The sequence below is a fragment of the Thalassophryne amazonica genome, chromosome 4 (assembly GCF_902500255.1).
Source record: "Thalassophryne amazonica chromosome 4, fThaAma1.1, whole genome shotgun sequence".
Classification (NCBI taxonomy): Eukaryota; Metazoa; Chordata; class Actinopteri; order Batrachoidiformes; family Batrachoididae; genus Thalassophryne; species Thalassophryne amazonica.
In genome coordinates this window covers 112,595,170-112,622,952 of record NC_047106.1, presented here as the reverse complement: position 1 = coordinate 112,622,952, position 27,783 = coordinate 112,595,170, and the positions used below count along the sequence as shown (strand labels likewise).

General features: G+C 41.8%; 1 long non-coding RNA gene across 1 annotated transcript; it reads right to left on the bottom strand.

Moving 5' to 3' along the window:
• Window positions 1-242: 242 nt before the first annotated feature.
• On the bottom strand, window positions 243-26,783 carry LOC117509257. Its single transcript, XR_004560337.1, has 5 exons — window positions 26,653-26,783; window positions 21,047-21,058; window positions 20,450-20,452; window positions 15,817-15,821; window positions 243-253 (listed from the first exon to the last, which is right to left on the bottom strand). It is a non-coding gene; the product is annotated as an uncharacterized LOC117509257 (long non-coding RNA).
• Window positions 26,784-27,783: the final 1,000 nt, after the last annotated feature.

Below are 27,783 nucleotides of genomic sequence, written 5' to 3'. Positions count from 1 at the left end.
AGGCAACATGACCTCTTCAAGTATTTTGACATATCCAAACTGATCCATGATACCTGGTATGTGATATATAGGCCCAACACCATAGTAGGAGAAACATGCCCATATCATGATGCTTGCACCACCATGCTTCACTGTCTTCACTGTGAACTGTGGCTTGAATTCAGAGTTTGGGGGTCATCTCACAAACTGTCTGCAGCCCTTGGACCCAAAAACAACAATTTTTGTTGTGTGGGCCGCTGAAGAGGAGGTACTGCTGGCCCACCACCACCAGTCGGCGCCCTGCTTGGAGTGCGGGCTTCAAGCATGAGAGGGCGCCGAGACAACAGAGAGTGACAGCTGTCACTCATTTACACCAGCTGTTACCAATCACCACCTTCCCTACAAAAGCCGGATTATTACTCCACCTCCTCACCGAGAAATCAGCTACCGTTTAAGGTAATTCTCTGCTGTGATTAGTGCTAACTAATTGTTCTGTGTGCAGCCGTATTCCTGAGGATTCAGTGATTTTTGGATTGGCGTGCAGTGAGAGTCTGCGACGTCTTCGCCTCTCACTCCATCCAAGGAGCAACTGTCAGGAGCTGCACGGGTGATTCTGTATCAGAGGTGGAGGTTTTCCCTCCTTGAAGACCTGTGGGTGAAGGGTTACTGGGTGTGTGGATACACACTCACCATTAACTGTTTTCATCTTCTGCCAGCAGTACCAGGGTCTGCAACAGAAGACGGTGACCACCTGGGGACTCAGGACTTGGCGGCTCCGGTGTTCTTCAGGCCATTGGTGGTGGAAGCTGTGTGGGTCCCGGCTCTTCGATCGCCAGAGGTCTCCTATCTTCGAGCCTGCCCGCACGTCACCTGGTGTTTAATTGGCATTATATATTTTTGTCTGTATCCAGTTGTGCGTTTCACAACATTAAATTGTTACTCTTTGTCTTATCCATTGTCCGTTCATTTGCGCCCCCTGTTGCGGTTCCGTGTTACGACACCTTCCCAACAAATTTTACTCTCATCAGTCCACAAAATATTCCTCCATTTCTCTTTAGGCCAGTTGATGTGTTATTTGGCAAATTGTAACCTCTTCTGCACATGTCTTTTATTTAACAGAGGGACTTTGCGGGGGATTCTTGCAAATAAATTAGCTTCACACAGGCATCATCTAACTGTCACAGCACTTACAGGGAACTCCAGACTGTCTTTGATCATCCTGGAGCTGATCAATGGGTGAGCCTTTGCCATTCTGGTTATTCTTCTATCCATTTTGATGGTTGTTTTCCATTTTCTTCCACACATATGTGGTTTTTTTGGTCCATTTTAAAGCACTGGAGATCATTGTAGATGATCAGCCTATAGATTTTTGCACCTGCGTATAAGTTTTCCCCTCTCCAATCAACTTTTTAATCAAACTACGCTGTTCTTCTGAACAATGTCTTGAACGTCCCATTTTCCTCAGGCCTTTAAAGAGAAAAACATGTTCAACAGATGCTGGCTTCATCCTTATATAGGGGACACCTGATTCACACCTGTTTGTTCCACACTACTATTATTGTGAACACCCCCTTTTCTACGTTTTTTTTTTACTAATAGCCCAATTTCATAGCCTTAAGAGTGTGCATATCATGAATGCTTGGTCTTGTTGGATTTGTGAGAATCTACTGAATCTACTGGTACCTTGTTTCCCATGTAATAATAACAAATATACTCAAAACCTAGATTAATCTTTTTTGTCACATAGCACTACTGTTATTCTGAACACTACTGTATCTAGAGGTAGATTGATAGATAGAGAGTAGTTTGGTTAAAGGGTCAAGGAAACATGGTCAGAAAAAAACATGTTTTTTTTTATAAAAACCTCACAATCAAGAAGCCGAGATAGATGATCTAAAACATATACTGATGAGCAAAATATTTGTGATTGACTGGCATAGAATGAGTTCATAATGAAATCATAATAAGATTCTAACTCCGTGTATGTTGGCATTGACCAGTCACAGCTCAACCACCTGCAGCTTGTGCAGAATGAAGCAGCTCGTCTCCTAACTGGGACAAAGAAGTGTGAGCACATAACTCTGGTGCTCTCTTCCCTTCACTGGCTTCCGGTTAGGTACAGGTCAAGGAAACATGGTCAGAAAAAACATGTTTTTTTTTTTTTAAACTTCACAATCAAGAAGCCTAGATAGATGATCTAAATCATATACTTGTACTGATGAGCAAAATATTTGTGATTGACTGGCATAGAATGAGTTCATAGTGAAGTCATAATAAGATGAAGTCACACATAATCAAAAAACACCATTACAGACATATACTCAACAAAAATATAAACGCAACACTTTTGGTTTTGCTCCCATTTTGTATGAGATGAACTCACAGATCTAAAACTTTTTCCACATACACAATATCACCATTTCCCTCAAATATTGTTCACAAATCAGTCGAAATCTGTGATAGTGAGCAGTTCTCCTTTGCTGAGATAATCCATCCCACCTCACAGGTGTGCCATACCAAGATGCTGATTAGACACCATGATTAGTGCACAGGTGTGCCTTAGACTGCCCACAAAAAAAGGCCACTCTGAAAGGTGCAGTTTTGTTTTATTGGGGGGGGGATACCAGTCAGTATCTGGTGTGACCACCATTTGCCCCATGCAGTGCAACACATCTCCTTCGCATCATCCGTGAAGAGAACACCTCTCCAACGTGCCAAACGCCAGCGAATGTGAGCATTTGCCCACTCAAGTCGGTTACGACGACCAACTGGAGTCAGGTCGAGACCCCGATGAGGACGACGAGCATGCAGATGAGCTTCCCTGAGACGGTTTCTGACAGTTTGTGCAGAAATTCTTTGGTTATGCAAACCGATTGTTTCAGCAGCTGTCCCGAGTGGCTGGTCTCAGACGATCTTGGAGGTGAACATGCTGGATGTGGAGGTCCTGGGCTGGTGTGGTTACACGTGGTCTGCGGTTGTGAGGCTGCTTGGATGTACTGCCAAATTCTCTGAAACGCCTTTGGAGACGGCTTATGGTAGAGACATGAACATTCAATACACGAGCAACAGCTCTGGTTGACATTCCTGCTGTCAGCATGCCAATTGCACACTCCCTCAAATCTTGCGACATCTGTGGCATTGTGCTGTGTGATAAAACTGCACCTTTCAGAGTGGCCTTTTATTGTGGACAGTCTAAGGCACACCTGTGCACTAATCATGGTGTCTAATCAGCATCTTGGTATGGCACACCTGTGAGGTGGGATGGATTATCTCAGCAAAGGAGAAGTGCTCACTATCACAGATTTAGACTGGTTTGTGAACAATATTTGAGGGAAATGGTGATATTGTGTATGTGGAAAAAGTTTTAGATCTTTGAGTTCATCTCATACAAAATGGGAGCAAAACCAAAAGTGTTGCGTTTATATTTTTGTTGAGTGTATGTATATTTACTTGTACATTTTTATCACTGTGTGTAGGGCACGCAGGGAAAGGCATCAGCCCATTCATGCTTTTCTTTTACCATCAAATTTATTTTCCAGCCTTCATCTGTGGTCATGAACTTTGGATATTGAATGACACCAGAGTAGCAGGCTATTCTCATCCTGACATACAGGGTGTTGAGTTCTGACATAAAGATGGAGGTCAAAGTAGAACTACTGTGCCGTTGTGCAGAAATGAGTCGCATGATGTGGTTTGGGCATGGCTCCTGGTCACCTACCTCCAGACCTTCTCTTTGTACCTCCAGCTAAGGCAGGGATTCAATAAGAATTCTGATAGGATTTTAGATCCCACCTCATCTGGGGATCTTACAGGATGAATTAGAGGAGACTGGGAAGATTCGACTACCTCACATAAACTGCTGCCAATACCACCTGGCCCTGGATAAATGGTGAAAAATGGATAGAAGGATTTTAGTGAGAACATATGCATAATGTATTTCATAGGGTGCTGAAAAGGGGATGGGGAAGAGGGGCAGGCTTTCACAAAGCTGGTCTTTGTAATCCTAATGCGAACACTATAATAATACTCCCTAAAGGTAAGAACATGACGGAAATGTTTTTGTGAGTGATACTTTTAATTGATTCTTCTGAATTAATTAATTCTATGTGTTTTGGGATCTCATTAGCATTGAAACACTTTCATCTCTGTGCCTTTCCATGATATTTATGAGTTGTAACACATGCAAATCAGGAACATGCTGCACAACACAACATTGTTCATTGCGCGCATTAACTCTGATTACTTTTGCAGTTTATACATCTTGTCAAAGTTGATTTAAAGTGACCTCTCTCAGGCGTCACTTATCCAGTGTTGAGCGCTTACCTCGTCAGAAATGTCATTTATTAGTTTGTGTTCTGCGATTTTTGCCAACATTTTAATTGTAATGTGCACGAGCTCAGTCCAGCTGACGCAGTGTGCTCACCCAGTGATGGCCAAATAACGTGTAGTACATTTCACATTTCCCAGCAGCAGAAAGCAGTCCCATTTCATTCTAATCTGGACAAGCTTTGTTATTTGGATTGTGATTGCAAAGCCAACAGTTATTAGATTCCTGTCCTGCAGTCTGCACCAGTGGATTCAGTTTCTACAATGTGGTTTTACCACAGTTAGGTTTAAAATGAAAGTACTGAAAAATAATTTGTGCATGAGAAACAGATATGATGTTCTTGGTCAAAGCAAACATAACAGCAACAAAAGCTATGATCAGTCTTGAACTATTAAAATGACAATTTTTTTTTTCTTTTTGCTATGCACTGTAGACATTTGGGATTTGATATAAAAAAAATGAATATGACAAAGTTTAGAATTTCAAATTTTATTTTCTGTTATTTTACATTTAGTTTTGTTTAAAAAAACAGAACAAAGATGTCTTTCTATCTGAGCAAATTTTGGTGAGCAAAAATACTGAAACGTGACTGACAAGTGTTTCTTGTGATCTAGGTGTGTCCTGCCAAAGTGGTAAAAAAAAAATGAACTTGCTTTAAATTTTGACTTCAGTGGTGAAAGTTTTCAGATATTCGGATTTTCTGTTTTTCGAATGAGTCGATGCAATTATACAGAAAATAGAAGTCAGTCCTTTGTGTATGAATTATTTCTCACCTGCAAAGTTTTCAAAATACAACAAAGTTTACTGAACAGGTACATAATGAACATTTACAGAACTGTTCAGTATGTACTAAGAATACGAATCTCATCACTGATAATAATGCAATAACATGCTTTTTGAGGGCGGTATGCATTTTCAGAGGCCCGACGTTCACGCCCAGTCACCCAAAATGACAGATATTCACCCGAGTTAGACGAGGGCGAATATCTGTCATTTTGGGTGACTGGGCGTGAACGGAGGGACTCAGGAAATGCATACCGCATGACAACAGCATGTTATTTGCATTATTATCGCTTTTTACTGAGATACACAACACGTAACACGTACATAAAAAGTTGGCTCACTTAACTTTTGTTGTGTCAGCTGGCGCGTGTGCTGCTCTCCAAATTCGGCAGTGCGTCCTTATCAAGCTGGCTGCTTTAGCTGCTGTTCATTGTCGTACTATCCATAAGAAAATCATCCTGAATATCCATAATGGGACCAAAACACACTTCTCGCCTTTTCATCTTTTCCTCTGCGGACAGTTTTTTTTTCCCCTCTGCGGACAGTTCTTGGGCTGCGTGTGCGCTATGACATCATGTGTTTACACACAGCGAGCGAGTATAGCCAGATAGCGTCGACATAAAGCTACGATACCGGCCTAGCAATGCCCCGGGAAAGTGATAATAATGATTCGATAGGCACCTCGATACACTACCAGCGATATGATACATACGAGATCTGTTAGAAAAGTATCCGACCTTTTTATTTTTTTCAAAAACCATATGGATTTGAATCACGTGTGATTGCATCAGCCAAGCTTGAACCTTCATGCGCGAGTTTTTTCACGCCTGTCGGTTGCGTCATTCGCCTGTGAGCAGGCTTTGTGTGAGCAGTGGTCCACCCCTCTCGTCTGATTTTTATTGCGAATAAATGTCTGAGCGATTTTGAGCTTTGCTGCATCAATTTTTTCCAGAAACTGTGAGAGGCCTCCAGGTGGACACCATTTGGAAAATTCAGATGGCTTTCAGGGACGCTTTTATGGGGATTACACAGATTAAGGAGTGCTCCAGCCGGTTTAAAGACCGCCCACAGCTGCTGAGAGCACGCCGCGCTCCGAGTGCCGATCGACAGACTGAAACAACCAGACGCAAAGCAACGCCGTGATGAAGCCTCACAGGACATGTTCTGGCATGTCCAAGCTCATCCACAATTTCTTGGTTAGTCACACGACTGAAAAGCCACCGAAAGCCATCTGAAAGCCATCTGAAAACCGTCCTGTGAGACCAACACAGAGGTGGTTTTGTGCTGCGTAATGAACGGCTCCGTGGTGCGTCCCTCCACTTCTCTTTCCATGAAAAAAACTCCTGTAACAGTGGAATGTGCCGAAAAAGTACTGATGTCCACGTCTCCTGCCATTTTTGTGTAAGTCAGACGACGTCCAGGATCAACAAAGCCTTCACGTTGGAAATGATCTGCTTGTTTCAGCCTGTCGATCGGCGCTCGGAGCGCGGCGCGCTCTCAGCAGCTGTGGGCGGTCTTTAAACTGGGTGGAGCACTCCTTAATCTGTGTAATCCCCATAAAAGCGTCCCTGAAAGCCATCTGAATTTTCCAAATGGTGTCCACCTGGAGGTCTCTCTCAGTTTCTGAAGAAAATTGAAGCAGCAAAGCTCCAAATCGTTCAGACATTTATTCGCAATAAAAATCCAACAAGAGGGGTAGACCACTGCTCACACAAAGCCTGCTCACAGGCGAATGACGCAACCGACAGGCGTGAAAAAACTCACGCATGCGCACGAAGGTTCAAGCTTGGCTGATGCAATCACATGTGATTCAAATCCATATGGTTTTTGAAAAAAAATAAAAAGGTCGGATACTTTTCTAACAGACCTCGTATAGCGATACATGACGATACATGATGATACTGACAATATGATGCGATACGATTCATCCCATTCCCGATTCAATGCAATTTGATATGTATTTAATAGCAATTCAATTCCTCACGATGTGATACGATGCGATTTGGTACAATCAGAATAGGGATGGGTATTGATAAGATTTAATTCCCTTATCAATACCTCTTGTGAATTTTCTGTGCACTAAAAGTAGGCTTTACAAGTTTTGTATGTCACCAACATGTTATTGAGTCTTAAAGTAAATATGAAATTGGTCACTGGATCCTTGATCTCTGGACATAAATAAAAATCAATAAAATCTGTACATGGTCACTGGATCCTTGATGTACATGATGGATCCTTGATCTCTGAACAGAAATAAACAAAATCTGTAGTTTTTGTCTGAAGCATTTCCTTTCATATATTAATGACACAAATGTAACTCCATAGACTCTGAGCTGAGCTCTTGCAGCCGGCTGCGCTGCACATCAGGATGTAATTCATAAAACACAGCGGACATCTCATTTTGAGGAAAAAAAACCTGGTTTTGGTCAGTTGTAGTTGATTGTTTGTATTATAATGTTTGGAAAGAGGTGTCATTTGATTTAAAATGCCGATTCGCTCTGAAGTTATTAATTCTGACCAAAATCTGTGTGGCTTTTGGAGCTGTGCACTTAGTCCCACAAAATAGAGCATATTATTATTATTGTTATTTCCTTTACCTGATGGACAACTTCAGTTTCCGCACCGTCTGGTGCTCACGCCAGAGAACTATCGCATCATGTATGTTGTGGTCAAAATGTGCTTTCTGGCTTCCATCTGTGGTGCCTCTGAAAAAAAATCAATGCAAGCAGGCAGCGAACGATGCAACACGATTCAACCTGTCAGTCGAATTGATGCAGTTAATGAATTGATTAATCTCCACATGCCTAATATGCACCTGTAGAATGAAAGCTCTCCTGAAAGCTCTCCTGGCCTGATAGAGTAGGACTGTAGGATTTTGGGCATGTTTAAAAACCCAGTCGTCACACAGGCTGTACGGCTGTTGAACATGAGGCATGGGGAAAACTGTGCTGTCAGTGCAATATTCATGGAAATCGCATGTCTGATACACGTGAACAGTGCATGTGCAGTGTTTGTGGCGTGCGTGTGACTTCCAAATTACCACACCAGTCAACCAGGAGTACAGCCTGCCCCTGTGACATCGGTGGTCCACACGAGTCAATCACTTCTATCTGACATGTCAGCAAAGCCAGTATCACTTTCAGCCGATCACATCTCCTCTTTTTACTCCTCCCACGCCAACAAATAAATAAAAAACAGACAAACAAATGTACTTCAAAATATTTTTTTTGGGGGGGGGGGGGGGGTACAGCCCCGGTCACACTGTGACTGATCATGGCAATGTTAAGAAGCTGATACTAGAAGTTCGTGGGGTTTTTTTTTTGTCTGATAAAAGTCCTTTTCAAAGCCACAAAATGAGTTCCTTGTCAGCTGATGTCCACCAAGTTCATCAGAAAGTTTTGTGTGTGTTCAAAATTTGAGCTGAGATCAGGTAGAGAGCTCTCCCGCTGCCTGTACTTTTTTTTTCCATTTTGTCCTCTGCTTGTCTTTTATTTTTCCTGCAGCTGTCCAATAGTTCATTCTGGGTTCTGAATGGCCAACGCTCCAGCACCAGCAGAGGAATGAGCCATGTAGCTTGAAGAAAAACAAAGTTCTCTCTCTCTTTGTCTCTCGCTCTCTTTCTTTCTTTGTCTCTCTCTGTCTCTGTCTGTCTCTCGCTCTCAGCAAGAAGGCACACATAGAGGTAGAGACTGTGATGCACTTCTGTCTTGCGGGCTCCACAAACAGCAGGTGTGGAGTATCTGTACAGAGCATCTGACAAATGACACTAGTGGCACTGTGGAAGTGCTGCCGCCATCTTGGACTACTGATGATAGCATCAGTATTCACGACAGTCAAAGCGAACTTTATTTGTCAATTCTGCAGTGCATACACTCAAAAAATGTCTCTTTGGATGAACTCAATTAAATGCAGGATTTCCATCTAATAAATATATGTAGTCCCAACTAAATTAAATTACATTATCTTGCATTGATGTGTTTTCTTTAAGTTGGGACTACATATATTTGTTAGATGGAATCCAATCCAATGAGTCAGTTTTTTGAGTGATATCACTCAAACAAATAACTTATTGGATGAACTCATTTCAGTTATGGGCAGGATTTCCATCTAATATATGTAGTCCCAACTAAATTAAATTAAATTATCTTGTATGGATGTGTTGAGGCAACATATATTTATTAGATGGAAATCCTGCTCATAATTGAATTGAGTTCATCCAATGCATGAGTTTTTTGAGTGTACACAGACATATTGAGAATTGAAATTTTGTTACTTTCATTCTCCTGGACAACACAAAGTAAAAACAGTAAGGACAGTCTTTTCTTACTCTTAAGCCCAGGTTACACATAGACGGTTTTGTCGGTGGGTAGTACATAGACCAAAGTTCGCGGTAGTTCCGGCTGTTTTCGCGGTGGAAAGTGGCGGAGCATTTCGCCAGCGTTTTGAGCGCCATACTAGCTGCAAATACGCAGATAAAATGCCGCTAAATCCGCCGAATAAAGCAGCGTTTTGATGCCGTAACATCCGGCACACGTCAGGCAACGGGGGTTAATACCCAGTTCTATCCTTTACAATCGCAGGTTAAGACGCGCGTGAGAATGGCGGTATTCTGCTGCCGCCGATAATGCCCTGTGTACCGCTGGATTTATCCAGGCAAATCCTGCATTACTCCAGGAACTTTTGCATATAGGCACCGCCCCCAGAGTATAATAGGCTGAAACAGCTGTCACTGCAGGGGGAGGGAGATCATCTCTCAGCCTTTTCTTCTCCTTTCCTTTTCCCCTCCTCAACGTGTTGCTCGTCTCCACCACAGGGCTACCCTCTGCTTCTGAACCAGACCTCTTGGTAAGTCCTTGCCGCTGCCAGTTTTTTTTTAGGAGGCATACTGGAGCTTCTCTGCAAAAATATCTGGAGCTGGCCGCGAGTGAGAGGCCTGCATGCAGCGCACTAGCGTTTATATACTGACCGCCGCCTATCGGCCATTTGGAACGCCGTTAACCGGGATGTGTCGTTTAGAACGGCGTACTGTCCACTAGCGCTGCCGTTTTGTCTGCCTCTGTCGCCAGTTAAAACGCCTTTGAGGACGCCAGTGTGGGCTCTATCGTTGTTTTACATGTCGTTGGTTAGGGATACAACGCTGGCCGCCAATTACGGCGGTGTAAACTGCGGCACTACAGGAAGGGGCAGGATGAAACGGCGATTAAAAAGTATCAAACGCTGTTGTTCGCGTTGTCTCCGTCGTCACGCGAATTCTCCGGGAGCGCTCCGGGAATTATTTGACGTGTTGAATAATTTTTTCAACGATTCCTGGTAAAGCCGGAATTAAGCCACGCCCCCTAGTGCTGGCATTGACAATGGCGTTTGATCCTTAAGATGGCCAAAAACTCTTCCGGGACGCTTCTGGGAGCTCTTACCGTCTATGTGTAAACGGGGCTTTACTAACATCTTAAAATGTACTTTTTATGTGCAAGAGCTATCAACAACAGTAAGAATATAAAATATATAAATACTGTATTCAGTACACAGTAAAATCACCAGTGTTAAATTAACACTAACAATGAACATATAGTCCCAATCTGACCACAGTAGGACCATATATTCACTGTCAGGGTTAATTTAACACTGTCTGTGCTAGTTTTACACTGGTTATTTTATTGTAGGGATGCACCGATACCACTTTTTTCCAGACTGAGTACAAGCACAAGTACATAAATTTTGGTACTTGTCGATACCGAGTACCGATACGAATACTTAATGATACCCTTACACTTTTATGATGACTTTGAAAACATGTTTAATTCATCAGTTATTATTTACGAACATTTCACTTAAATGGTAAATGGACTGCATTTATATAGCGCTTTTCCATCTGCATCAGACGCGCAAAACGCTTTACAATTATGCCTCACATTCGCACAGACACATGATGTCAGGGTGCTGCCATGCAAGGCAATCACTACACACCGGGAGCAACTCGGGGATTGAGGACCTTGCCCAAGGGCCCTTCGTGATTTTCTGGTCAGGCTGGGATTTGAACTGAGGATCCTCTCGTCTGAAACCCAATGCTTAACCACTAGACCATCAAATCCCCACTTAAATAATATAACATCACTTTCTTACATCACTTACAGTGTGAACATCACTTACAGTGTGAACCGGGATTCATCCGTGAAGAGAACACCTCTCCAATGTGCCAAACGCCAGCGAATGTGAGCATTTGCCCACTCAAGTCGGTTACGACAACGAACTGGAGTCAGGTCGAGACCCCGATGAGGACGACGAGCATGCAGATGAGCTTCCCAGAGATGGTTTCTGACAGTTTGTGCAGAAATTCTTTGGTTATGCAAACCGATTGTTTCAGCAGCTGTCTGAGTGGCTGGTCTCAGACGATCTTGGAGGTGAACATGCTGGATGTGGAGGTCCTCGGCTGGTGTGGTTACACGTGGTCTGCGGTTATGAGGCTGGTTGGATGTACTGCCAAATTCTCTGAAACGCCTTTGGAGACGGCTTATGGTAGAGAAATGAACATTCAATACACGAGCAACAGCTCTGGTTGACATTCCTGCTGTCAGCATGCCAATTGCACGCTCCCTCAAATCTTGCGACATCTGTGGCATTGTGCTGTGTGATAAAACTGCACCTTTCAGAGTGGCCTTTTATTGTGGGCAGTCTAAGGCACACCTGTGCACTAATCATGGTGTCTAATCAGCATCTTGATATGGCACACCTGTGAGGTGGGATGGATTATCTCAGCAAAGGAGAAGTGCTCACTATCACAGATTTAGACTGGTTTGTGAACAATATTGAGGGAAATGGTGATATTGTGTATGTGGAAAAAGTTTTAGATCTTTGAGTTCATCTCATACAAAATGGGAGCAAAACCAAAAGTGTTGCATTTATATTTTTGTTGTGTATAATCTTCTGATCCGTAGTCAGACACGTTATCCATTGCACCACAGGCCCGATATTAATTTAACATATTTTCTTGTCTTGATGGATCATTATTGCTGTTTATTTTCCATTGCGAGCAGAACACTGAAGACATGATGGACAGCCGTGGTGAACGCTGGGACCGTTGTGACAAATAAAATAATTACAGAAAAGACTTTCAACTCTTAAAATAAGTGACTTATTTTGTGCTTGTTGGCGGCTGAGAAACGCACCCGGAGCAAACAGAGGGATGTCTTTCAAAATGCTGCAGTTATTCACACGCAATTCTATGATAAGTAATTAAAGTACTTCCAGGCGTCTTATATGGATACGTTTTTGTCAGGCTGTGATTTCTAACTCGAAGAGAAACAACACCAACAGGTCAGATTAAAAAACTTAATTTACTCTGTGTGCTGCCAACAGGTCTTCTTCATAAGATGCAGACCGTGTTTTTGTTCATTTAAAAGATAAAAATACAGGCTCTAACAGCAATTCTGCCTGTTCACTGGCCATGGATTTGTGTCGGGTTCAGACTGAAATATGAACCGCACTTTGTGAAAAGATGCACTCTAATGACCAACATGAAGCAATGAAAATGTAAAATAAATCATAATATTCCAAGGTCAACTTTGATTTCTGAGGAAGAGTCACAGTTCTGTCGATCATTAGATCATCATTTTATGGATGTGTACAGTTTGCACAAACAGTTTACTTTTGCAGATTAGTTAATGCTAAGTATTTACACATTTAGCCTAATATGTGCAAGCATCAAGCTAAATGTTTAGCTAAACACTGAGACAAATATGTACCTTAATAAAAGAGCTAATTGTTCCTTCCTAAAAGACTGAAAGTTTCTAATGTGAGTACAAGTTTATTCAAACTTGCAAATTCATGGATGTTTTGCTTTTTAGTAATATTGTAGCCTGTGGGCTTTTGATGTCAATTTGAATTGCAATTTCAGGGACACTTCTAAAATATTAATAATAAAATAATAAACAATGCCTGTCTGTGCAAAATTTATTTTTGTTTTTTGTTTTGTTTTTTTTTTAGGTGGGGGTGGCACTTGGACAGAGTGCCGCCGGGGGAGTAATTCACTGCTAAGATTCACAGAAGAGTAAAATAATGAGCTAAAATTCACAGCAGTTACAGTGAAAAACTAACAGAAGTATTGAATGAATCCAAGAAGTCATTGAAAGCATTTGTCTTGACCCAGGACAATTGCAAACCCAGAGTTTGATTCCTCTGATTCCTCACTCATCTTCTGAATCTGATGTATGTGAATGTTGCTCTGTATAAATTCGGGGTTTTCACGTATCCCATAATCCCTTGCCTGCCAGAGAGTCGCTGCAGTCAAAACAACATAGAGAATCCACATGACAATTGTAAATGAATATTATACTACAAAAATGTAATTTTTATGCTTTTCATCACGTTAATAAGAGACTGCTGCATGATACCCTGAAAACGTGCTAAAACAATTGTACTGAATAATCCGTGTCTGCTACGTTTAATCTGCGTGGAATTTAATAAATGCAAACCGAATTTCAGACATATTATATATATTAGTCTGGAACAAAGCGGACAAACAATGTTGTAAAGAACAATAATCAAGACGTTAAAGAGCAAACTTCACTTTCCCCCAGAACGACATGATCAGGAAGCGAGCGGAGCTCACAGCAGCTCCCACTGAAAATAGAGAGTGGCTATACACCCAACTGTTGGGTCAATAAAGTAAATGCGCAAGCATATATACGGCCACCCACAACCGACCAATGAGAGCGCTTGTAAGCTCACTTCTGGTTTCAACGCGGGAGGGAAAAAAGGCTGCTGCGGGAGGGTTCGCAGCCCGTGGAGGAGCTGTGATCTAAAGTGGTTCTGTTTGGCTCGTCACACCCAGGGAACCGTGTCAAACTAACACCATCTTACAGCCAACAAGCAGCATTTTGTTCAAAAACTTTTTCGTCGTTAACAGGCTTCCGTTCAAAATGCTTATGAAGTTTGTCTGTTTTCATCCACTGCGGTGTTTTCGCAGTAATTAAAGACGGTGCCATTAAATGTGTCAAACATACGCCACAATACAGCCTTAAAAAGTGGCGTAAAAAAATGTAGTTTAGATGCACAAAACATGTCAAATACACGATCACGGTTGGGTGAATAATATAAGACATATTTATCTGCCCAACGGTTGGGCGTATAGCCTTTGCCTTGAAAATAACGGAGAGACTCTGTGATTCTCGCATGTTTACATAAAATAAAGACAATAACAACTTCTATAAACCCAGAGAATATATTCATGAGAGTTTTAGGCACAATATAAAAATAGTTTTATGTTGCAATGTTAATGCTGTTGTCCGTGTGCAGTGGTTAAAGTGAAGCGTGATCAGAGCATCTCAATGCAGTTCTCAATGTTACTGAGATCTGGCAGCGCGGCGACCTCTGAGGTTTTGTGGGATTTGAAACCTGAAAAGCCTCAATAGCAGATAATCTCTGAGTATGACTTCAGACCAAATTTCATTGGCCAATGGTGCAATATCTTCCAGTTGTCTAAAAAAAAAAAACAAAAAAACAACAGCACTGCGCTTCCCCCACATCTTTAAAGTCCAACACACCTGTGGGTACACAAATGAGTACATTTGATTGTTACATGGAAATTCGGTGTAAAAATGACAACTATGTCTCAAGCGCGTGCAATGACATGCATTTCTTTGCACCGTCTTTAAGGTATTGACCAACAAGATAAAACCAGACCAACACGATCCTGTGCTCAGCACTTCATCACCATTTAAAAAAAAAAATCAGCTCTAACAATTGCTGTCATTCAAGCCTGTTTGGATAACAGACTGTTTGCCGTCTGTGCGGATGACTTATTTTTTCCATCAGCAGGGGGATTAAATGCCATCAGTGATACTTTAATGCATATTAATGGTACGTTTGTCTTTGCCTTTGTTTTCAGGCATTGTTGTAGCCTTTGTTCCTGTCGCACACTTGCTTGGCTCTTCCTTAGCTCCGTATTTCAGGTGTTAATTTAACTCCAAGCAAAATTAAATGGAAGGAACAAAAGTTAGCCAGGTAAAAACATGTTGTGCTTGCCAAGTAGAGAGTTTGATTCATCACGCTCCATCGCCAACCCCTTTAGATCTCAAAATGCACACAAACTCTAAAGGTTATGGAACACGGTATGAAGTTGCAGATATGAATGCAGAGGCCAACGTACTTCTCTGCACTGCACGTCTTTGTCAGCACTACATGCTTTTCTGCTGAACCCACAGGGTCAATAAATTCTTACTGTTTAAAAGGTGCATGAGTGGGATTCTACTGTCAAAGATCTAATGGCATAACGAGGAAACTGACCTTCAGGACACGTGGGATTGATTCTTTACCACCAGCCTCATGGTAATTGGCTTTGTGTAGCTCTGCTCTGAATTATAAGTGTGCTCTATAGAGATGACTTGTCACACAAGAGTGCTCAGTCCTTCAAGGTTTACAATTCAGAAAGGCAACAATGGCTCTTCGGGGATTAGAGATGTGCATGGTTCTGCGTTAAAAGGCAAAAAATGCGCCATCAGCATACAAACCTGAATGAGTACCAATCTTAGTAACGGCAGAGTGATCGAGCCATCTTATTCAAAGCTGTGGCGAATCAGAACAAACTTGGAAATTATCATTAAATGTTATTTTGTCAAGCCCTCCTCTCCAAAAAACCCCCTCACCACTACAGTGTCTAATTTCGATGATAAAAGTCAATGGGCCTCATTCACCAATATCTTCTTAAGAATCTTCTTAAGGTGCCTTTACACTTGCACTCACGCACTTCGTTTATGACAATGCCACTCACTGTGTTCCCAGCTGGATGCCACGATCCTGTGCGCTGGACGCTATAGCAAATAATATTCCACATGAATGGAGATCTTGCACTGTGTCGCTCCTCTTAGGCCAAGGTGCTCTAAACCACGCTCACAGCCGTGGCTAACGAGGACAATGTGCGCACTCAGACGTGCATGTAGATGCGCTGAGAGGAAATGGAAAAAAATTATCTCATTGCATCTCGACAAATTCTTCATGGCTGTATGTTTGTTTATCAGAAAGCTGCCAAAGTAACTTATTTCTCTACTTTAGTCAGAAATAATAGCCATAAGCCTCAAGTCTTGTTCATATCTTGATCTCTCTTATTAATTCCAGTGGTTGTCTCTCCTCTTGTGCCAACACCTACACTCTGTAACAACTTTTTACATTTTTTTTTATCACAAAAGTGTCTGCCCTTCGACCAGCTCATTCAGGTGTTAGGCCCATCACAGACTCGGATTTTCCTCTGTGTTCTGCTGCCTTGATCAGTTTAATCCTTTGTCCTTCTCCCAACTTTCTGACGAAATCAATCATCTGCATCCTACAAATTGTTCTTTAGATATTATTCCTCCTCGTCTTCTCACAGGCGTTTTTGATTCAGTGGGAGCCCACTATTTGTTGCTGGTTAACACCAGTCTTACCTCTGGCTGTGTGCCGTTAGCTTTTAGACATGCTTTGGTGAAACCTTTAATTAAAAAGAAAAATGGTGATCCTTCCATCCTTTCTAATTTTAGGCCTATATCCCAGCTCCCCTTTTTATCTAAGGTGTTGGAGAGAGCAGTCTACATCCAGTTGCAGTTGTTTTTAGCCCAGCATGACATTTATGAAAAGTTTCAGTGTGGCTTCAAACCCAGACATAGCACCGAAACCGCTCTACTGAGAGTTTTTAATCATTTGATTTTAGCTGCTGACTCAGGTAGACCTGCCATCCTGATGCTTCTACACTTGTCAACTGCCTTTGACACAGTGGACCACGTGATTCTGCTGCACCGTCTTAAACAGCAACCCAGTCTCACGGCAAGTCGTGATTCAGCAGCACGAATATACATTAATCTATTGATTTGTGATATTGTGACGAAAGCACCTCATTTTCGTCACGGCAGCACAAATTCTAATTCATTCCGTGATGACTGCACGAAATTAAAAGCGAAGCGGGGGGGTTGGGGGGCGTCGGGGGGTGGTGGTTATGGTTAGAGTGGAGCGAAGGAGTAGGATTAGGTTATGGTTAAGGTTAGGGTTGGGGGTAGGAGTAGGGTAGTAATAGTGAGTTAAAAAAAAAACCCCATCACAAAAATTTGACTCATTTTCGTGACGGCTAGAGGACGAAAAAGTGAGATTGGGCTGCAAGCAGTGTGTGGGCATTACAGGCTCTGCTGTCACCTGGTTCAATTCTTACCTCACAGACCAGAGCTTTTCTGTGCAGCTGGGCCACTTTTCTTCAGATGTGACCCCACTGTCCTGTGGAGTCCCTCAAGGCTCCATTCTAGGTCCTATTCTTTTCCTTTTGTACAGTTTCCTCGGTATCTTTCAAAAATACCAAATATCTTTCCATTGCTTTGCCGATGATGTAAAAATGTACATGCCACTAAGGTTGTTAGGCAGTGACCTAATGCAGCCATTATTGGATTGTTTGAGTGAGGTCAAATCCTGGATGAGTGCTAACCTATTAAATCTTAATGAATCCAAGACGGAGGTTATCTTGTTTGGGGGGAACACTTCCATAGCCTGCTCTGCTGATGTCCTGGGTCCCCTGGGTTCCAACATTCACTCCTGTGTGAAGAACTTTGGGGTAATTTTTGACAACCATTTTAAATTTGATAAGCAGATCAGTGCTGTTTCTTTCAACTCCATCTCCTAGCCAAGTCCAAGCCATATTTCTCTGGGATTAACCTTGAGAAGGTTATCCATGCCTTCATCATAAATAGACTAGATTATTGTAACTCTCTGTACATTGGCTTGGATCAGACCTCTCTAAACCGCCTCCAGCTTATTCAGAATGCTGCTGCTCGTCTTTCTTTCGGGAAAGAAAAAGTACAACCACATTACGTCTGTCTTGGCTACTCTTCAACTGGCTTCCGGTCCATTACTGGGTTGATTTTAAACTTATTTTAATTGTTTATAAAGCCCTCAATGGCCTGACCCAGTGTATCTTTCAGAGCTACTTTTGCCTTACACCCCAACCAGAGCCTTAAGATCTTCTGACCAACTATTGCTGGAGGTGCCTAAAACCAGATTAAAGAGGAGAGGTGACAGAGCCTTTGCAGCAGCTGATCCCAGGCTCTGGAATAGTCTCCCTTTAATAATAGATCATCCCCATCTCTAGAGACTTTTAAAGCCTCTTTAAAAACCTATTTCTTTTCTCTGGTGCTTCCTAAATGAGCAGGTACATATCTGTTTCACTTAGTATTTTTTGTCTGTTTTTCCTGTTGCTTAACGCTGACAAATTTACCTTATTTGTAGTCTTTCGGTAGCATGGCCCAAGCAGAGGGTCACCCCCTTTGAGTCTGGTCTGCTTGAGGTTTCTTCCTCAGAGGGAGTTTTTCCTTACCACTGCTGCTCTGGGGGTTAGTAAGGTTAGCCTCACTATATGTGCCACCTGAGGCAGCTTTGTTGTGATTTGGTGCTATGTAAATAAGATAAAATTAATTCAAATTAAATTATTTCTTACTACATTTTGCTATTTATTTTACTTTGTCTTTTATCTGTTGTAATTTTATTATTTTTAATACATTTGGTTACGATTGGGGGTAACTTGGTGCCTATTTTTTAATTATGTACAGCACTTTGGTTGACTGCTGTCATTTTAAACGTGCTTTAGAAATAAAGGTTGAGTTGAGTTGAGAATTAGTTCATAGTGGATTAATCATTTTCTCTCAGAGTTTGGCTGCTGAAAACACCTCTTATCGCTTCTGGAATCACAGAGGACCGTTTCAGCTGGACCTTTTTTCTCTCTCGTGCGCTTCATGAGGTGGAGAATGCATTTGGAACCATCTAAAAGGTAATATTGGTAATGTTTATATTGTAATGGCTTGGTAAAACAGTTGCATGTTCATTCCTTCTAATGAGTAGCTGTAAAAGTATGTATGATAGATTTAACATCTCATTATAATCGATCAGATGATCTGCGCTGTGATGCGGTGCACTGACGCAATCACTCACACTCACGCAGTGTTTTTTAATTGTTTGAGCAATGTTCACGTGAAGTTCACATGATTAATGTGGACAGAGATGTGGCAGGAGTGGGATCTGAACCCGGAGCCTTCTGAACTGAAACCAAGTGCATTAACCACTTGGCCACCACTCCTGCGTGTGACAGAGATTTTGAACATGCCAAAATTTCTTTGCACACTTGCACAAAGCCGCGCACAGTTTACAATGGTTTACAATGGTTTGTGATGAGTTTACTCTCCTGCACAGCAGAGTGCGTGCAAGTGATCATAGTCATGGAAGTGTCAAGGTGCATTTAGCTTCCATCTTAAGCTGTCCCCATGTTACATCAATATTTCTCATTAAGACAGCACCTTTTTAGAGTGCAACTTCCCTCAGTGTGAGGCCGAAGTTGATCCACATGGTCTACCAAAGTTGCTTGAATTTCATCTGAACAATTTTCTCTCTGGGTCTTCTTTGTCCTTGTCCACATATCTCTTTGCTTCCTTGTCTTGTTCCTCTTCTCTGGGTGTTACCGCCTCTGTGATTGCAGAATTTGACAAAATGTCTTACCTGAGCTCTATTATAGTGCCAAATGTCAGACTGATGGTGATGAGTTTTCTGTGTGACTGTTTCAGATCTGTGCTAAGTGTTTCCAATTACAGATGTGTTTTGCATTTTTATTAGAAGTGTTATCCCAATGACAAACAAGGTATTTTATCTTAATTTAGTGTGTAATGTAGGAAACTGTGTGTAATGTTCTGCAACAACTGTATTGAATAATTGCAAGCAAAGTGCAAAGCAAAATATGCTTAAGGTATTGTCACATTGTGTTTTAGCTGTTGTTACAAGACATTTTGGATTTGAAGTTTTAATCTAAGCATTCCAACCCAGTCTCATGTTTTTTTCACGCTCCCGTCACGAAATTATTCAAATTTTGTGACAATTTTTTTAACTCACTATACCCTAACCTTAACCACCATGCCCCCCCGGCTTCACTTTAATTTTGTGCAGCCATCACGGAATGAATTAGAATAAATTCGTGCTCCCGTTACGAAAATGTGGCACTTTTCGTGACAGTATCACAAATGAATAGATTAATGTATATTTTCAGACTCAGAATCAGACTCCTTTTATTGTCACCGACCCTTACAAGCAGAATGAAATGCAGTTTCCAGGTCTTGGTGTAGTTAACTGGGACAATTTTTAACCAACTATTGTATAAACTTTTGCAATGTACAATATGCGCACCCCTATATATAGAATATATATACAAGGCACAGGGTCGGCAGCAGCAGCAGCGTTTGAGTATTAAGAAGTGACAATGGGCATGTAGTGCAATGTTCACAGTTGGTGGTGGATGTTGAACTGTTCAACAGTCTGACAGCATTCGGGTAGAAGCTGTTTTTCAGTTTGGATGTTTTTGCCTGGATGCTGCACAGCCTCATTCCAGAGGGAAGGGGTGTGAACAGACTGTGCACAGGGTGGGTGGAGTCTTGGAGGATGCAGGTGGCTTTGTCTCTACATCTGGAGATGTAGATGTCCCCAATGGGTGGTAAGCTGCATAGTGCGGCAGATAAGTTCAATTTTTCACTAGAACACTTCAGTTAATGATGCAAGCAAAAAAATTGGCACAGATATTCCCCATAGTGTACTTGTGAAAATTCAGTGGGTACCCAGTCAAAATTTCAAGATGGCCGACAGTCGACTTTTCATATCGCAACTCTCGCAACTTTGTCATGTTTCTAAGCATTTGTATTGGTTTTATTTGCTTAATCTACACCCCCAAGTAAATATATGCTGGATATTTGTATACTGATTAATGTAGTATATAGATTTACAAGTATACACAAATATGGCAGCCATATTTCCGATCAGAACACATGAATGATTTACAAGGCTCTTGGCGATGTTTTTATGTCATGCAGAAGTGTTCATTTCATTAAATATGTCACACACAATTGGTTTACAATTCAGTTTGGTGTGAAGTTGCTGATTTTGTATTATAATTATTTAAAAGAGTGAAAGTCAATGCACAACCAGGGCACACTGGTGACTTCACTGCTGTTCAACTCAGCATGGGGTTCAGTGTCAGCTAATCTTGCTTTACTAATGCCATACTTAGTATTACTAACACCAAAATGGTATGCTAGCGCTAGTTGCAGTGTAGTTTAGCTTAGAATAGTGTCCCAAATGCTGTCTAGCAGCCCCAAATTAATTAGCTAGTAGAAAGTAGTTGGTAGATTTAGTTAGACAGCCGCACCTGAATTGACAGGGTGTGCCAGCGTGGGAGAGCCGAGCCAAGGGTGAGGGGGCTATACATGGGTTACCCATGTACTTACCCAGATGGTCTACAGATCACACGGGACTTAAATGACATTGGATGAATGATCGGGCTAGGTGTAGGGTAACCGAACCTAGTTGTATCCCATACATCAATGTGCATACTTGACAAAGGTGGTAAAAGGATAGCCCCTCTGCCTTTGTCAAGTGCTCAAAATGACAAGTTCTTTCCCAAGCAGAAAGGAAACTGACTGGAGCAAATGCTGTCTTTGCTGTTTGTTAAGACAATAAAAAGGAAGCTCTTATTTCACCCTTAGTCTCTATGCATTATGATCCAGAGCAGGATGGATATGTGATGATTGCAAGAAATGTGCCATTGTTCCAGGAAATCGGTGAAATGCCAATCACCTTTGACCCAGCAAGGCTGGATGAAGGCAGTGGCATAGAGGCAACACTGAGAGAAAACATGGCAAATACCACAGAAAAGGTCCAGCAACCTCCATAGTGATGAGGCCAGACTTGACCTGTTTGCCAGAAAGCAGAAGCCATATGAAGCCATCCCTCCAACGAGAGCAGTTCTGCTTCAACACACAAAACGCTCGGCATATCAGGCAGGTTGTGTCTGGGCCCAAGCAATTCTGCGCCAGCCAGAAGAAGAAAGTCCATCTGACTGGGGTTGGGAGAAGGATGGGGATCAATGGAAAGTCTTCTGGACTACTTTTTTATGATGTGCTCTCACAATTCGTATTGATCCTCTTCTAATTCTGAGTCACTTGTTTGGAGATCCTCTTTTTTCTTTGGAACTGCCAAAGCTTTCTTTATCTTGTCGAATTTTTTGCAATATAAGCAATGTATCATTGCAGCAGATGGTCAAACGGTTCTTTATTTATATATTTTTTGTCAGAAAATTGTGTCTATCGCTACAGTACAGATCAACAAATATACATCTGAATGTCAATGCAACTGCCTCCAATTCACTTCCAATACTGAGTTTGAGTCTATATTTGTAGGTACGTTTTTATTTCTATATATCTAGAAACACATATTAAAGAGGAATTTGCATACACAAACACGCACACACACATATACATACATACACATGATTTGAGGTATACATGTATATGATATGTCCATATAATTTATACTTTTTTATTCTGATAAAACCTATAATGTGAGATATGCAGATACATCAGAAATTTTCAGATTTATAGCTTGAAATCATAATTGCTAAAAAGACGATTTTGCCCCGGCAGTTTGAACGATATGCTTTTCAAAATGATATTCTTATACTGTTGATGATTTTCACTATTGTACAAGCCCAAAAACACACTTTAGCTAAGAAATGGTGCATTTGTTTCATCCATTGTGTACAAATTAGTATAGCCGGTGGCCGTCTTGAAAAATGGCAGCCATCTGGAAATTTTTTGTGGGTACCCAAACGTTTTGAAAGAGAAGGTTCTACTGAGCTATTGTGCAAAATTTCTTGCTTGCATCATTAACTGAAGTGTTCCTTTGCTTATCTGCTGCACTAGCATCCAATGGTCCTCTGTGCAGACTTCACCCCCCGCTGCAGCGCTTTCTTCTCCGCCACCGTGCAGCCACCATACCACACAGGGAGGCAGCAGGACAGGACATTCTCCACTGCACAGCTGTAGAACGCCCTGAGGATCTCGAGACGTTGGTGGGCTTTCTTGATGAGCCAGGTGAGAGTGTTGGAGAGGTGGACTCAGATTTTGTGCTGCTGAATCACAGCACATCATGTGATATGGTAGAAGCATTCACAGTTGGCAAAAACTGTAAATCACCTCTAGTGTGCCTATCTTCTAAAGTAGTTAAACCGAGTCCAGCAATCTATCCATAGAGGACACAAGTTGCAACTCGGGTACAAACTTAGCGCAGGAAATCAGCAAAAAAGAAATGGTTTGATTTACAGAGTGTGATGAGTCTGGCGTTGTGTGTTCTGGTTTTTCTCCAGTTTTCTTGTTTGTAACTTGGTTTTTAGTGGCTTGAGTGTAATTTTTTATCTTTGGGTATGTACTTGACATGGTTCTTGGTCCTTCAGTGTGCATTTTTAACCATTTTTGATTGCTTAGTGCCTTTTTTGTGCTGTATGACGCCGCACTTCACTCCCTCGGCTAGCGCGATGCTAAGCTAATCTGCAGCTGAACTACGGAGCCTGAACAACAACAATGTTCCTCGGGACATTCTCGCTATCAGAGAGCTTGGCTTGCTCCGCCGACCTCGCTGCGTCCACAGAGGCTCCCGGAGAAAGCTTGTATTCCATCAGACTGGGTCGTCTGTGCCGGTTATCTGGTCAGCTGAGCGCAGCGCCCACATCATCACAGAGCTGCAGCTTCTGGGACTTGTAGTCCTGATGTGACAACAGCGGTTTCTGACTCTCCGGGCGCTGGATGGGAAACATGGAGTGGATTTTAAGCTACTCAGGCCTATTCAAAGATGTCAGTCTGTCAAACCGACAGAAGTCTTCAGTTCGGGTCTCATTGACATCAGATCACTGTCCTCAAAATCCAAGTTGATCAACGATCTAATTATGGATCATCACTTGGACATGATTGGGTTATGTGAAACCTGGCTCAAACCCACAGCTGTTCTTCCTCTGAATGAGGCCTGCCCACCAGGGTACACATTTAGTCACATGTGGTGCGAAGCAAGGCGGGGGTGTTGCTTTTATTTATAAATCCAGGTTTACCTTCTTGACTGTTGGGGGCCATAAATATAATTTGTTTGAGCATCTGACTCTCCGCTCTATGCATGATGCTACAAAATGCTTCTGTCAGGGTCAGAAGTATGGAAATCAGTCATGCTATGTTGTTACTGTTTATAGGCCTCCTGGCCCATGTTCTGAATTCTTAGATGAATTTGGTGTGTTCATCTCTAGCCTGCCAGCTAGTGCGGACAACATTATTGGTGACTTTATTCATATAAATAAGCCCTCTGATCCCCTTTGCAGATCATTTATGGAACTTGTGGATGCGTTAGGATTCCAGCAATGCATTCAGGATTCAACACACATTAGTGGAAATACCCTTGATTTGGTTCTCACACATGGCCTTGCTGTCATGAACATTGACATTTTGCCTTTTGCCTCGGTGGTCTCTGACCACTCATTTATTAGCTGTGCATTTATGTTGCCGCATTTAGTGGACCAAAAGCCTTGTCTATCTCTGCGGCGACGCATTAATCCCTCAACTATGACTGAACTCGAAGCCAGACTGCCTGAAATTTTGGCTTCAGGGTTGGAGAATATTCAATTAGTGGATAGTCTTGCAGATGGCTTGAATTCAGCGCTCAAGGCTACAATGGATAAGGTTGCGCCTTTTAAGGCCACGCCTTCCCAAGGCACAGTCGCCTTGGTTCAATGGTTACTTGCATGACCTTAAGCAGAAGGCTTGAGGTTAGGAACAGAAATGGCGTAGTTCTAAATTAGAGGTGTTCCACCTTGCATGGCGTGATGCTGTATTAGATTATAAGCAGGCACTACTGGCTACAAAGCGTGCCTATTATTCTGATTTGATCAGTAAAAACAAGCATAACTCAAAGTTCACTCTCCCTTTTCAGCACAGGACTTCTTGGACTATTTTGAGAAGAAAATTGAGGATATTAGGTTGAGCATATCTCAGTAGGCTTTGGTCCAACCACTGCATACTGCTATGGAGGTGGATGCGCCCACTGAGGTGTTACCTAGATTTACAGATTTTGATGGTATCTCGCTAGGTCTGCTGACAAAGCTCATGATGTCTACTAAAAGCGCAACCTGTTTACTTGATCCCATACCAACAAAACTGTTTAAGGACCCATTCTTGGACCGACTGTGCTGGAAATTCTAAATCTCTCATTAACTTCTGGATCTGTTCTAAATGTTTCAAGTCTGCAGTGATTAAACCATTACTTAAGAAATCCAATCTCGACCCTAGTGTATTGAAGAATTAGACCAATATCAAATCTATCATTTTGTTCTAAAATCCTGGAAAAAGTGGTTTCACGACAGCTCGTGGACTACCTCATTGAGAATAATCTTTTGAGCCACTGCAGTCTGCTTTTAGAAATATCACTCCAGAGACAGAACTTACTAAAGTAGTGAATGACCTTTTGCGAGCAGTGGACTCAGATACCACTACAGTCTTAGTGCTGCGTTTGATACTGTGGATCATCATATTTTACTCAATAGGCTGGAGAATCACTTTGGGATTACTGGAACTGCTCTTGCATGGTTGACGTCATACCTGTCCAGTCGTTCTTACTGTGTATTGTGTAATGGCACCTCCTCTGATCATAGGGACATGAAGTTTGGGGTTCCTCAGGGATCCGTTTTAGGCCCCCTGCTTTTTTCCCTTTATGTAGTACCCCTTGAGAATATACTGCGGTGCTTTGGGATTCCCTTTCATTGCTATGCTGATGACACTCAATTGTACATGCCAATAACTGCTGGTAATCTCACTCACATAAAATCTTTGGAAGATTGCCTTGCATCAATACAAAGTTGGATGACTAGTAACTTCCTACTTTTAAATTCTGATAAGACTGAAGTTATGGTTCTTGGTCCAGTGAGGTATCTGCATCATTTTGATCAGCTCGCACTTAGCTTAGGTTCGTGTCTATACATCATACGGATAAAGTGAGGAACCTTGGAGTAATTTTTGATCCTACGTTGTCCTTTGATCTCCATATTAGAGACATTACGAGGACTGCTTTCTTACATTTGTGAAATATAGTGAAGATTCATCCCATCCTGTCTATGGCTGATGCTGAGACTTTGATTCATGCATTTGTCTCTTCTAGATTGACTACTGTAATGCTCTATTTTCTGGCTTACCGCAATCCAGGATTAGGGGTCTTCAACTGGTTCAAAATGCTGCTGCCAAACTTTTGACACAAAGTAGAAAGTTTGACCACATTACGCCCGTTTTGGCGTCCCTGCACTGGCTTCCTGTTCCTGCAAGATCGGATTTGAAAGTACTGTTATTAGTTTATAAAATTGTTCAGGACTTGCACCTCCCTATCTGGCTGACCTGGTAAGCCCCTATGTACCAGTTCAGGCCCTGCGTTCTCAGGGTGCAGGACTTCTGTGTGTTCCCAGGGTGAATAAAAAGTCTGCCAGTCACAGAGCTTTCTCCTACCGTGCCCCAGCTCTGTGGAACGATCTCCTGGCACACATTTGGCAGTCGGATACTGTGAAGACTTTTAAGTCACGTTTAAAGACTCATTTGTTTTCCCTGTTTTATCATTAGTGTTGACCCCGAGGAAACGCTTCCATCCCCTCCCTGTACGGCTGCTACTCCACTTGATTAATGTTAAAATGTTGGTACACCAGCTGACTTGAAAATGTGAGTTAATTCAACTGAATATCAGTTAACTCACCTTAAAGATAAGCTTTGTTTCAACTCACAATTAGTGAAGACAACCGATAGTTTTAAGTTCAGATTTTGAAAACATATAAACTTGAGTCCAATATCCTAAACTCGCCATGACAAGTGAATTAAAAGAGAAGATATAAATTCACTTAAGCTAATGGGGCTATCATTTTTTACAGTGTACATTTAATTATTTTAATATAAAAAAAACTCTATAAACTAGAAGCACTCACAGAGTGCAAACCTCCGCCAAGACCATGGGGTCACTGACGCCATAACATCTACACGCCGTGGAATCACTGAACCTAAAAAAGTCTAACGATGTTTGCTCAGTAGTAAAAAAAAGTTTCATCTGCTGTGACTGGATAGCATGTATCCTTAGTGCTTGGCATCACAGTTTATTGCAACTTGCACCTTTCCCAGAAGCTACTGTCATCTGAGCACTGATATTGCATGTACTTATAGACAAAAACAAATAAGAGACAAAATTCAATTTATTATTCAACTAAACTGCAAATATATGAATTTTTTTAACATTTATGAAACACTTCTCTAAACAAGGCCATAGGATCACTGACCCTAAAGAGATTCCCTCCTTGGCACAGTGATCTTATTCAACAATTCAGTGTTGCAACCAAAACTATGATACATACACTTTTCTTTCCTGTATTTGACACCCTTGACCATGAAACATACCACTAGAACTTTGAATCACTTTTATGTCTTTATTAGTTCAAAAGTTATTGTATAAAAACGATTTTTCGGTAATGGCGGTTTTCTTCTGGATCTAGCTCCATAACATTTGAAGCTACATCAAATCTGATGACACCTTACTGAATCAGTACAGATTCAGCTACAATTTGGTGTTAGTTGTGCATCTCTAGCTTCATTTTTACGTTTTATTTTCCACAGAAGCTTAATTGGCAAAGCTTCTGGGGAAAACCTGGTCTTGTTAGGAGAGACGGCATCCATCCCACTTTGGATGGAGCAGCTCTCATTTCTAGAAATCTGGCCAATTTTCTTAAATCCTCCAAACCATGACTATCCAGGGTTGGGACCAGGAAGCAGAGTTGTAGTCTTACACACCTCTCTGCAGCTTCTCCCCCTGCCATCCCCTCA